The 13013-nt window shown below is 40.9% G+C and overlaps 1 pseudogene; it reads left to right on the top strand.

The window, feature by feature from the left end:
• The first annotated feature begins 2541 nt into the window (after nt 1-2541).
• On the top strand, nt 2542-2893 carry LOC147426579 (uncharacterized; annotated as a pseudogene).
• Nucleotides 2894-13013: the final 10120 nt, after the last annotated feature.

Raw genomic sequence — 13013 nt, 5'->3', positions numbered from 1 at the left:
TGACCTACCCCTTGCTTTATGCAATCCACCAAACTCTGTTTGTGTGACAAAGCCGGAAATATTGAATATATCATTTACTGTCGAGTCTCGATCAGAGAGAGAGAGAGAGAGAGAGAGAGAGAGAGAGAGAGAGAGAGAGAGAGAGAGAGAGAGAGAGAGAGAGAAGAGAAGAAGAAAAGAGTATTTTAACGTCGTAGGAAACTATCCCTAGAGATCTCAAAGATCTATTCGACGAGGAGAGTTGAACTCAAGACCTTTTATTCAAGAGGAAAATGGTGTGAGAGATGCTTGCAGATAGGGCTTTGGGTTTTCTCACCTTCAAATATAAAATTTAGTGGTAAATTTGTAAACCTAGGTTTTTTTAAGAGCACTGTCTGCTCTTCATTGAATTTGGGCATCAGCGCGACGAGGTGCTTCTCTCCCCCGCGAGTCGCAGACCCTTTGCAGATCTCAACCCTTGTTGAAGCTTGGATGGGGGAGCTTATATGTTCAATGTTGTTTTTATGGAGCGAGTATTCGTTTGGCACACCATATCTGTGTTGGCATACACATGCTGCACGTCTTTGGATAGCCAATGGGTAAGGCCAATGTCACACTAGGGCAGGGGAATGCTGGCCATGATGAGGTGAGGACCTCTCATTTGTGAAGGAAAAAGGGAAACTTGGCCTACAACCTTTGCGAGAGGGACGATCTTGCACCCTCGGCCAACTTCGCAAGGCACCATGTGAGAACAGCACGCCTAGTCACCTTCAAAGAGAGAAAGGGGTGGGTGCCCCGATGTGACAGGGGCCTAAGGCTGCTTACACACCAAACATATGCTTGCCTCTCACTTTTGGTGACGGGCACACATGCATCACACACAGAAATAAGAGAACATTTAAAAGGTGACAAGTTTTCCAGATGATACTTCTAGATTATTGGTTAGACACTTCAATGCGCATGAGTTGGCAGGAGCTCAGGCCTTGCCCATCCTCAGGCAGGTAGTCCCGACTGTCCATTTTGTCGTCCGTTGCCCATATTGCATGCCCGGTTATGTTTCGCCGGTTGGCTTCCACGTCCGCACGTCCAAGCTTGGGCACGCGGTTTGTAAGCAGCCTAAGCTGGTTCAAACTTGCCGAAAGCAAAAGGGTGGGAAATTGGGAAGGTAAAAGAGAGCATTATCTGGAGAGCTACTGCTGCACATGCGATATCGAAGCCAATCCCAGTCACCGGTGACCGACTTAACGGGGCCCTAGTGAACAACATGACATGGCATACAACGTAAGCTTACACTCGGATTCCTCCTCACCCCCACACACATTCAAACTGCATTTTGGGTCGCTTTACATCTAGGGGCCAGATCTGGCGAGGTGAGGACTCGAGGAGAGAGAACGCTTTGGATCGAACATGGGGTTAGGTGCTAGACATAGCACCTACACTAACGCTCACTAAGTAAAAGTTGTAGGCCAGCGCTCTCGCCTCCCCCCCTCCAATCTCTCTCTTGTGGCTATGGTGCCTCAAGAAGCAGCAAGATCGCTCTCCTCTTAAGGACATTTTACTTCTCGTCCTCCTGGTAAGACCTCGTTTTCCATTTGTTTACAATCTTTTCCGGCTCACCTGGTTTAGTTTTTAGGGTTTGTTTTATAGCAGAGTAGCATTTTCTCTCTTGGTTTTGTTGAATGTTTCAGTGCATTTTCTTGGTTCTTTCCGACAAGTCTGCATTGGCAGTGGCTGTCATTTCAGTAGGTTCAATCAGCATTCTTATTTTAACTTCTTGATCTCTTTCACTTAATCTACTACAATGCCAATTATTTTTGGCATTAAAGTCTCTCAAACGTATCATGGATAAGAAGATTGGGTCTCACAAGTCAACAACTCTACAAGAAGAATTTTTGTACCTGTTAAGTCAACATGGTTGACAACTGTAGATCTATTATGGGATCTACCCAGCCTTATTAGCAACCTGCAGCAGTATGTTTCTTTATTTCACTGTTAGGCCCAGATAAACGGCAGTCACAAGTAGTCAAAGCTCTTGGTCAGTTTTTAGCTTAATCTTGTGTGAGCCAAGCATTGCAAATAAGTCAAGGAAATGTGTGCTGTTTGCCATACCTTTTTTGCATATCGAGCAGATCCAATAATTTTTGCAAAAGTTTTTTGTCACTCACAACTGTGACAATGTGTTATTGGAACCCATTTACCAATTTTGCCTGCTGGTGTGATGTATGTTTATATTGTCCAACTTTATGTGTCTATAAAAAGATGTATGTGTTTGGAGATTTTTAGCAAATTTTAGGCAATCATCACAAGGGATGTTGAGACATATATAGAGTGCTTCTTTTGTAGCTCTTTTCTTGAGTTTTTCCTTTATCCGTTTTTTTGTGTCTCTTGTTTTTCTGTTTTGTGAGTGTTTTGTTTTGCAAGTTCAGTCTTTTCTTTTTCTATAAAGGTATATACTTTATAAGATTTATGCTCCCTTTGACTTTTGAACGATTACCTTTTTGTTTGAAATGCATGCAGACTTGTGGAGTTATTTGAATGTTGGGGAATCACAGTTCTGCCAAAATGCGGGGCCGCAATGATGGTTCACAAGGAAAACGCCTAGTACTCTCAGTTTTGTCTAATGCTTGTGGCGTTGTCCCTTGTATGCACATATTATGGGTCGTTTTTGAAAGCTGCTCTTCAGAATAAAAGAGATTCAATGCATCTGCAAGATGTTGGGGAGATGGCTTCAAGAAGGCTTGGCAGAAATGCAATTGAAGACGATGCAAATGAGGTTGGCTCAGAACCGGTGGAAGGAGCAGCAAATGCAAGTATCAGAGAAAAAGTAAACGAAGTATCTAACACAGAGGACAATGTTTTTGATGTGACCATCAAGACTTTTCCTGTCTGTCTCTTACATTCAATAGACTTTTGAAGGGTAGAGCGACCCTTGTGTCTTATATTTTAAAAAACTATTAAGACTCTGAGAAGCAACCTCTGATTTTGGCAAGACTTCTTCGTGCAATCTTGCGACATGCGACATTCCGAATTGATACCATGTCTCGATCTTCATCTCCATAGCTAGCTTAAACTGAAGCTAAATCTTTCCTTAATGGAACATTATGAATGTCACTGTCCTCCTCCACATCGAAGGTTAAACTGGCTCATACCTCCACCTCCTAACTATAAGGTGTGTCTATTGTTGCTTTTATCGGTTCTCATGAAGTAGAGATGTATACAAGTTAGTATGATTGTGGAAGTGTTGATGAGAAAATAAATATTCTGGTCCAGTGCCTCGATAGACCTGACCATAACAAAGTCAATTTGTCTTTTCTTTGTTCTAGTGATAACTTGTGATATGTGGTTTTAGTGTTCTTTTTCAAATCCAGTTTTTTTATTTCGCTTTTTCAATCCTTTTTTCTCTTGCCTTATCCCCTAGTCACCTTCAAAGGGAGTTCCTTTTGACTGAATGAAGCATATATATTGAAAGTGGCAATCAATTTTGTGAGAGGTGGTCACTCAAATGAAGTGCAAACCCTTAACTTGAAAAGAGAAACTATAACAAAATAGAACTTCTATTTAAGACACAGTACTCACAAAATCTTTATCAGGATGGAATCATTGGTCTGAGAACTGGCACCCCTTTTGTTCTATTTTGATTTACAAGCACAAAGTGTGCCCTTACAATTTTTTCACACAAGTTTGAATGTAGTGCTCTGTCAAGGCAGACTCACTTTTAATTGAGGTCCTTGGCCTGTTTACGTAGGATCCAAAAGGATTTGGCTGGAAAGCTTCTCTTCTATGAACATGCCGTCCTCAAAAGCTACCTGTATGAGTGAGTATTTGTCTGCTAGGCCCAAAAATAAGGTTGTCTTTTGTATTTGTGATATTGGCTTTTAGCGACGATCCCTACTTTTCCCAGCTGGTGCCGATTTTGGTACTATGGCATGTGCCAAGTCAAGATTTATTGACTACGTAGTCCATATTGATAACATCCCCCGCATAGCCGGCTGCGCCTCCTTCCCCCCCCAACCACCACCACCAGCACATCCCCATCTTCCCCGCAAAAGTAAAGTAAAGAAAACCACACATGCACACACACAAGCCCCCATCCTTTCTTTTCTGAGCCCTTCTTGAAAAATCGAATCGTCCATGATTGGGTACATATCATCCCAAAAGACACATGCTTGATTGAAAGTAGAACTTATCGATTCATCAGCGTAGAGCAATAGAGAACAAAAGATTAAGTTGCGACAAAACCTTGTCAGAGCTCCATTTCCTATTGCAAGGTGGCTTCGACATCTCTCAAGAGTAGGATTATGGAGTGGGGGACTGTTTTTGTGGCTGTACCCAGCCTTATGTGAGGTGGGCGTAGCTGCCTGAGGCTTGTTGTGCCATGTATCTGATCATTGGGAAGGTGTGCTAGAGACAGGAGCCCTGTTCCTAGGTCAGTTTGGGGTCAGAATCTGAGTTTTATGCATTTGATGGCATTTTGGACATGTGGTATTTATTGATGGCTTCTCCTGATGGATATGGGTTGTGGGCTGTGTCAGGTACACAGCTAACTCTATGTGCATGTAGACAAGCTAACTTCTACTTCTAGGGCTTAGGACAGCCTAGGGAGTGTTTTGGCACCCTTGTGAGCTTGTATGCAGGTCTGCATGTCCGCGCACTTTAGATCTAGGGCTTAGGACAACCTAGGGAGTGTTTTAGCACCCTTGTGAGCTTATATGCAGGTCTGCATGTCCACGCACTTTAGATAGATTAGTTGCATACCCTTTGTGAGCTTGTATGTAGGTTTGCATGTCCAGGCACTTTAGATAGATTAGTTGCATACCCTTTGAGTGTACGAGCACAGCCAGTTTCTACTAAGTGTAGGTACTAGGGAGTGTTCCCATATAGTAGCATTAGTATCAAGCCCAGGTGGTATCAACATATGAAGCAACCCTTATTAAAGGTTTTTAAATAAGTGATAGTTTGGCCCAACATTTGGGAGTCGTGGGGTTCCTCTGGCTTTGCCTAACCCAGCCCTGCAAGATGTCACGTGAACATGGCTCTGTGCGCCACGTGGACATGCTTCATTGACTTCCATAGTCAATTCTCTACATATCCCTAGATAGGAGTGTCTAGAATCCTAGGAGGATTAGTACCGGCAATTTTGTGAGCATGTTCACAGGGCCTCTGTGTCCGGAAGAGTCCATTAGATCAGGTTTTCAAGTTTCGGAACCCTCTTGCATAAATGGATTGTAGAATGTTTGGTTAAAGGCCTAAATAACCCCTTTTTGTACATTTTTATACTTTGTCCAGGTTCATATTGAACCTGGACACAATTTTTTAAAGTCACTTATAATAAAAGTGGGAAAACCAAAAACTCACTTATTGAGTTTTCTCAAAAAACGTGAGCTCTCTCTCTCTCTGTCTCTCTCTCTGTCTCTCTCTCTCTCTCTCTCTCTCTCCCTCCTTCGATCCCTAGCGCTTTGTCTCTACTGCACTCCACCTCTTGCTTCTTGCCCCAATCTTGCACTACATAGCGACACGCACCTATCGGTACCTTCTGCTTCGCGCTTTCAAATGGTATCAGAGCCCTAGGGTTTCAAAACAGCACTGTGCAGTCTGCTGAACAGCGAGTTAAAATTGCTCTTTTTGCGATCAATTTCGCTTCCATCGCGAAGCTCCTTGCTTCCGGAGTCGAAAAGGTCACCAAAACAGGTTGTTTTTACGTCAAAACAGGTGATTTACAGGTTATAACAGGTCAAAACAGCAATACGCAAGTGTACCAAAGTTGTTGGATCACATGTATTGATGTTTGTCGTGACAAATTGAGTGAAAAGCTGAGTACAGGTGCTTGAAATTGTACTTTTCAGTTGAGATTTCAGATTTGGACAGTTTCATGTAAAGAAATTGTGGTCTATCGTATGCAAAGTCTTGTGGTTGCTCCTATTTGCTGACCGGGTCTATTTAGCTATCCATTCTTACCAAATGTGTAGTTGTGCCTGTTTTTATTATAAAAAGCGTTAAAGATTTTAAGATCGTTAGTTTCTTTTACATGTAGTTTCAAATTCTATAGTCTCAATTTCCCACATGGTCATATGGCTTGACTGGGTGTGTTATCTTGAGCTATAGTTTCTTGCCAAGACACGTCTAGCATACCTTGGGTCTATGTGTCACAGATATACAATTTCTTCATTTTGTATATAGTTACAAATATAGTCTCAATTTGTCACATGGTCATATGGCTTGACTGGGTGTGCCATCTTGAGCTATCGATTTTCACCTTCAGTTCTTCTAGCTATCCATATGGCTTGACCGGGTCTCTTGAGCTATTCATTCTTACCAAATGTGTAGTTGTGCCTATTTTTATCATAAAAAACGTTAAATATTTTAAGATCGTTAGTTTATTTTACATGTAGTTACAAATTCTATAGTCTCAATTTCCCACATGGTCATATGGCTTGACCGGGTGTGTTATCTTGAGCTATAGTTTCTTGCCAAGACACGTCTAGCATACCTTGGGTCTATGTGTCACACATACACCATGTCTTCATTTTGTATATAGTTATAAATATAGTCTCAATTTGTCACATGGTCATATGGAGGTTCCTATGTACTATGTCATAATATACAGGTCATATAACCACTTCAAGTTAGATTACTTTGACTCTATTGAAAATGTGTTTGATTTTAATGTGTAAGATAATCCTTGAATCCCACGTGAGAGCCCAAGATGAGGTGGACAGTTTTTTTGGAAAAAGAAATTATGTGATGAAAATCCCATGTGGGAACCCAAGAAAAGGGTAAACTGATTTTTTTTGAGAAAGAGGTCTCCATACAAAGGAGACTCTGGCGAAATTTTTAAGATTTATATTTTATGTACAAACTCAAAATTAAATACAGATGGTGCTTTTTTAAAAGTTACATTTGCTTAAGCATAGACGTGCATTCATATCACATATAATTGTTTTTGTTCAAAAAGATTAATCTTTTAATGGGTTGTTTTGAAATGTGTTTTGATTTGATGAGTGAAGTTTTTCATAGTTGTTTAAGAGTATGCATTATTTGTTATTTAGAGAACAATCCATTTTATATGTGTGCCTTAAATCCCATGTGGGAAGCCTACTAAGTAGGTGGGTAGTATCATATGTTTTGAAATTGAGATTTGAATCACTTTACAAGGTAAACGCTATTTGTTTTTTGACAAATTACATTGAAATGATTGGTTTATTTTAATTTAGTTTTCATTATATTTGTTACTTTTCATGGTTTGTTCTTTTAATATCTATTGCAAATGAAAACACACTACAATGTACACTCAGTTCAATATGTATTTTTGCAAAAGCATGTGCTTCTAAATTATTATGTTACTAGTATACATAAAATAGCGAGTCATTACATTCCGTACGAAATCCGTATGAGGGGGGATGGCTCATTACGAGAACGTTCGTATCTTGTCCGTATGTAGGGGGATAGGTTAGCAAGTAAGATAGCGTACATAGGGGGGTTTCTCTAATTTTGATGCACGCAGGTGACATCCCCCCATTACTAATAGTGAATCCCCCTCGATCCAGCATCATGTGGTTTGAAAATTCCATTTGGTTTATTCTCAACCATCTAGACCTACTCTTCTATGAAAAACCAGTGGACTTTCATCTCTCTCTTATTTTTTCTTGGTTACGTGGCCAAGCTAAACAGATAGTAATTGCCCAAATTGCTTTTAACATCTTTCATGGGCTAATGCTGGATATCTTGAAGGAACTAAAGTCTGATGAACCTGGGATTTATCTCACCACTTATGCTAATTACAAAGGAGTATATTTATGTGTGTATATTTATTTATTTATACATGTATATATTTATAATCACACACACACACACACATACACACACACACACCCACACACACCCACACACGCACTATCTTAGTTAGCATATCATATTTTTGCTTGGTTCCATTTGGATCAGAATTGCATACATACATTGGTGATTTTTCCACTCACCGTACTAGTCATAAGACATCATGCCTATTGTGCATAGTTACCAATTTGTAAAATTGACTACGTTACCATCCTAATAATCTTTCTAAAAAAATATCATGAAGCAACTTTCACTTTCCCCTTGAAATTCCAAGTCATCATCTTTTTTTCATTATTTATGTTTTCAATTGGGCAAGGCATTTTGCTAATAGGCTTACACCGATCTCACCATTGAATGACATAATAATAACTAATCTCTGGAATTGGGATATGGGCCTCGCATGCATCACATTGGTTTGATTGATGTTACCTTTGAATGGGCATAAATATTCCACACTATCCCTAAGGTAGCAACACAATATTCCTCTTTGTAGGCTTGTACATGCTAGTATAAGTGAGCCAACTTGAAGAGCACCATACACCCATCATATTAAATAAAGTGCCTCATAGATCACTAAAAACCCTCAAGAACTGTAACCCTTATCAGCATTGATGGAGCAAAAGACACCCATGTGTGCACTCTCGCACCCTCGCACCTTAACGAAACACAAGTAATTCACTTAATTTCTTCACCTCACACAAAATCACTCAAGAGTTCAATGAAAAGCCTCCCCTCAACTCAATTCAAGCTCCAAATGTTTCAAACTACAAGCCCTCGGCTACTCGCAAACACTATGTAGTGAGCGAGTTGATTAAGGCTTGGAATTACACTCAATGGACACAAAAGACACAAGAAGGACCATAAAAACACAAAAATCCAGCCACAAAAGGCCTTTCTCAAATCATTGCAAAAGCTTCACCAAACCTCACTCTGTTGGAGGCTTTGCTGTAGCCTCAATTTTACTAAGGCACCAATACAAAGTCAAATAGTCTTCCAAAAAGCTGCACCTTCTTTCCTCCATTCCTTGCACACACACATCCATGGAAACCTAAATTTAATAAAATATTCTAAGCTCAAAATTGAAGAGAAGACACCCTCATTCACTCCTCCATGTACCCAAAAACAAGACGCGAACAAGTCGGGACTGCGTAGGGCCACATGAAAAACCTTGCTTTCTCTTACACATAGAGAGGTGAAAGTGCTGATATTTTATCGAGCAAGAACATCTTGAGCTTGGAAACTCACAAAATCATGAGTGATGTAGCAAAAATAAGCCTTTTCACACCAATTGGACCCAATTTTTGACCTTTTCTGGGCCATTTTTGTGGCAAATACTGAAAATTTATGATTACATACCAAAACCCTATTTTTGACCATTTATAAGGAAATTTGCACATCGTTGCATATATGGCACCACAAATAGACAATTACCGCATGTGTCAAACTTTCGGGGTGAGATGAACATACCCACACTTCCTACTTGCATTATTTACAATCTAGAAGTCTCAAAAGAATACCCTAGAGATAAAATAGTCCACTTGGCATCACATCCAAGGTTCCAACACCCTACCTAGGTATGTACATATACATGATTGTTGGCACCTTAACATGACTATTTACAATGGGTACATGGTCCATCATATTCAAAACCCAATATCAAGTTGGCAAGGATTAAAAATTTATGTACACATGTCCATGCACATACAAACTTTTATGAACATGCCAAAAGTTGTTTATTAGCATGCTATGCACCTCAATCCAAACTCTTGGATCACATGTAGCTCCTTCTACTCTTATGATGGGTGCACCTTTTCTCTTCATCTCCCTCTATCCTTTTGTACTTTTTGCTGCCCGTTGTGATTCACTCTCATCACACACCTTGTGCACTTTAGACACTCTTTAATAGTAACATACATCCGTGGGAAATTATCTTGAGTCGATAGTGTTTGCAGATCCCCCTTGAGTGTTAGGAAATATGACATAGTTAAGTAGATAATTGAGTAGTTTACTTAATGGAGAGAGATAATTTTCACACATGAGAGAGAGAGAGAGAGAGAGAGAGAGAGAGAGAGAGAGAGAGAGCACAATATACGTGGTTCACCAAATGTGGACTATGTCCACGGGAAAGCAACCACTCAATGGCTTTAATACTTCAAAACAAGAAGTAGATTACAAAGGGATTATACCCTTTTGGAGCCCCTGCTTTGCTTCACTCTCACCACCTCACATTAACTTCACAATGCACCACAATGCTTCACAATCCATTTTGTGTGTGTGTAGAAGAGGCCTCCTTTTATAGGCCAAAAGGGTTGCCCTCTCTCATGAGAGGCAGTCATGTGTAGTCGCCTTTGTGTTGACAAGTCCAACTTGGACTCTCCAATGCGCCCATGTGTGGCCGCCCTTGAGAAGACAAGTCCATCTTGCAATCAGCCACCAGCCATTGAAGAGACATAAACACAAACACAACACATGAAGAGGCATAACCATGTTACCGTGGCTTTGTGGGAACCATAGGTGCACTTCATTGCTACTTGAAAATCCACCCGAATTTTTGTTTTGGTTGCTGCAATCAAGGCACCATCTGGCTTAGGCCATTCCAAATTCTCCAAGGTTGGCGAGTGAAACAGAGACAGATTACCATATTCATTTCTCCTAGGTGTGACATAAGCATGATTATAAAAAAAAGGTCACGTGAGGCAAGCTCAGAGGTTTGACAGCCAGCATAGAGCAACTTGCCAAGCTCAATGTGGATGGCCTCAAAAGTTCCTGTGACGGACTCTATTGGCTCCCACTCTACAAAATCGGATGGAAAAATATCTGCAAACATGAAAAAGAAATGGAAATCTTACAGTCTCAGCAAAAGAAACACACAAGGCAAAAATACTAATTAGATGACCAAATAACTTGAAAGAGGAGTAAAAATTACAATTTGCAGCAGGAAACCCCGATGAAGCCACTGCTGTCTCTAGCTTCAATTGTGAAGCAACATACACATGCTGCACCTTTGCAAGCCTTTTGCCATCTTGTGTTTACTTGAACTCCGTGATTATTCCCTTCCAATGGTGTGCTCGAGAAGCCATGTGTCTCCTTGAGACCTGGTGTGCACCTCTTGAGCTGGGCTGCATTGTCACCCACATCACTCGTTTTAACTCCATTGTCATCGAATATCCATTGTCATCCTATACATTGCTGCATGAAATGGAGTCAATGCACTCCTAGGTTGTCAAGTACTTGATGATGCTATGCATTAGGAAGTGAATGGGGTATAGGAGGGCCTCTTTATTTGGCAGTTTAAGGGAATGCTTAAAGCTTAAGCCAAGTTTGAACAAGCCTAAAAGAGAGGGCAAAAAGGCCTATTCCGAATTTAAAAAAATTCATTTCCATATTTTAAATTTAAAAATAGTTTATTTATAGTAACCCAAAAGAGAGGGGGGTAAATGAATTTTCAAACGTCCTTTTTTCACCCCTCTTCTCTCTCTAACATATAAAACACACTCTCTCACTCAGAACTCATTAAAGGAGGCACTTTTTAGCCCCCCTGCTAGAAAGCAGATTTTTCACATTCTCTCACTGCATCTCCCTCTAAAATGTGAGCCAACTCTCTCTCTCTCTCTCTCTCTCTCTCTCTCTCTCTCTCTCTCTCCCCCCTTTTCTCTCATGTCACTTCCTCTTCCAAACATTAAGGAACATTCTTGGCTGTCTCTTTCTGAAAAAGTGCAGATCCGCCAAGGTTGCAGATCTGTCCTCTCTCCCACTCTCTTCCTTTATTCTCTCTCTCTCTCTCTCTCTCTCTCTCTCTCTCTCTCTCTCTCTCTCTCTCTCTCCCCCCCTCATGCTTCTCCCACTCCAGCTCCAACTGAGTGCAATGGAAAACTCCATTACCTCTGTGTGCTGCAACATTTCTCTCTCTACAGTCATGATCAACAATTCAAATTCAAAGGAGATTGATCTGGACTCCCTCTCTTTCTTCCCTCCACAACATAATCTTTTTCTCTTAACTCTAAGTACTCTCCACTTCTTTCTTCCATAGCCACCTTCACCTGCTTGTAGCAGTAACCATTACACATTTTCACTAATTTGCTTGTTTAACTACACAATGTCATTCAATCCCCTACCACTGCAAGGCATTACTAACAAATCAAAATGATATCGATTAAACACTGATTTAGAGCAGGAGTATGCAACTGTGCGACTTGGCACATCTAATTCAATGCTGGAGAACAGCTACGGAACCATGGATGCAAGGCAATCAACTTATGGGTTGATGGCCATATTTACCCCGGCAATCCAATAACCAATGCATCACCGCCTTTCCGTAATGTCACTGAGCTACTGCAATTTATTGGAGATGGGAGAGACGGACTGTTTGGCTACTGCTGGAGATTACATTTAGCTTTTTTCAATGAAAGGGAAGCAAGAAAATATCTTTGTGCTGCCTATTCTTCATTGCAAGAGAAGTACGTGAAAGACATTCAGCAAGTCAAAGAGGAAGCCAATGAGAAGATGAAGTAGCTTAATGACGAGATGTCAAAGCTTATTACAAAGGCACAGCATCAAAAAATGGAGCAAGAGCATCATCTAGACAATTACGTTCAGCTACAACACACTGCACGTAATATGTGTCGGCAAATCGATCATCTCACACACATTCCATTGGGCTATCACATTCGCAAGTGCAAGAGACATGTGATGTCTATGCTATTCTCAAGCGGTGGAGCTCGAAAGAAATGTATACGTTGTCAGGAGTTTTTTGGAGCAAGGGATTGCGCATATGTACATACACATGCATGGTGCATCAAATAAGGAATTGCCCATTTTCCAGAGCCAGGTGGTTACGTGGGGCCCACATGTGTACAGGTAGGACAGGGTGTACATAATACATCGATTTTCAATATTACCAGTACCAGTGTGTTTTTTCTACAATAATGAGGAGTTGGTAGCGCGTAAAACTTCTCAAGGAATCTATCCGCGGGCCGACGACATGAGGTAAGCAGGTGCGTCAGATGGCATCTAGTGGCGTGAGGAGGTCGAACAGGGTCAATATTTGCACGTGGATGAGTACGGACACAAGGTGGATGTTTTCTTGTGATAATTAAGCAGAAAAGTAATCATGAGGACCATCTTTTGGGTCCACTTCACGTGGTTGCGAGACGCATTATTGGAAAAAGTTGAGTGCCAGGTGTGCGCATGGATGCAGCAGGGTG

The sequence above is a fragment of the Adiantum capillus-veneris genome, chromosome 24 (genome assembly GCF_014529385.1).
Source record: "Adiantum capillus-veneris isolate H3 chromosome 24, ASM1452938v2, whole genome shotgun sequence".
Lineage (NCBI taxonomy): Eukaryota > Viridiplantae > Streptophyta > Polypodiopsida > Polypodiales > Pteridaceae > Adiantum > Adiantum capillus-veneris.
The sequence above is the reverse complement of the archived record's forward strand: the minus strand, read 5'-3'. Positions and strand labels throughout refer to the sequence as shown.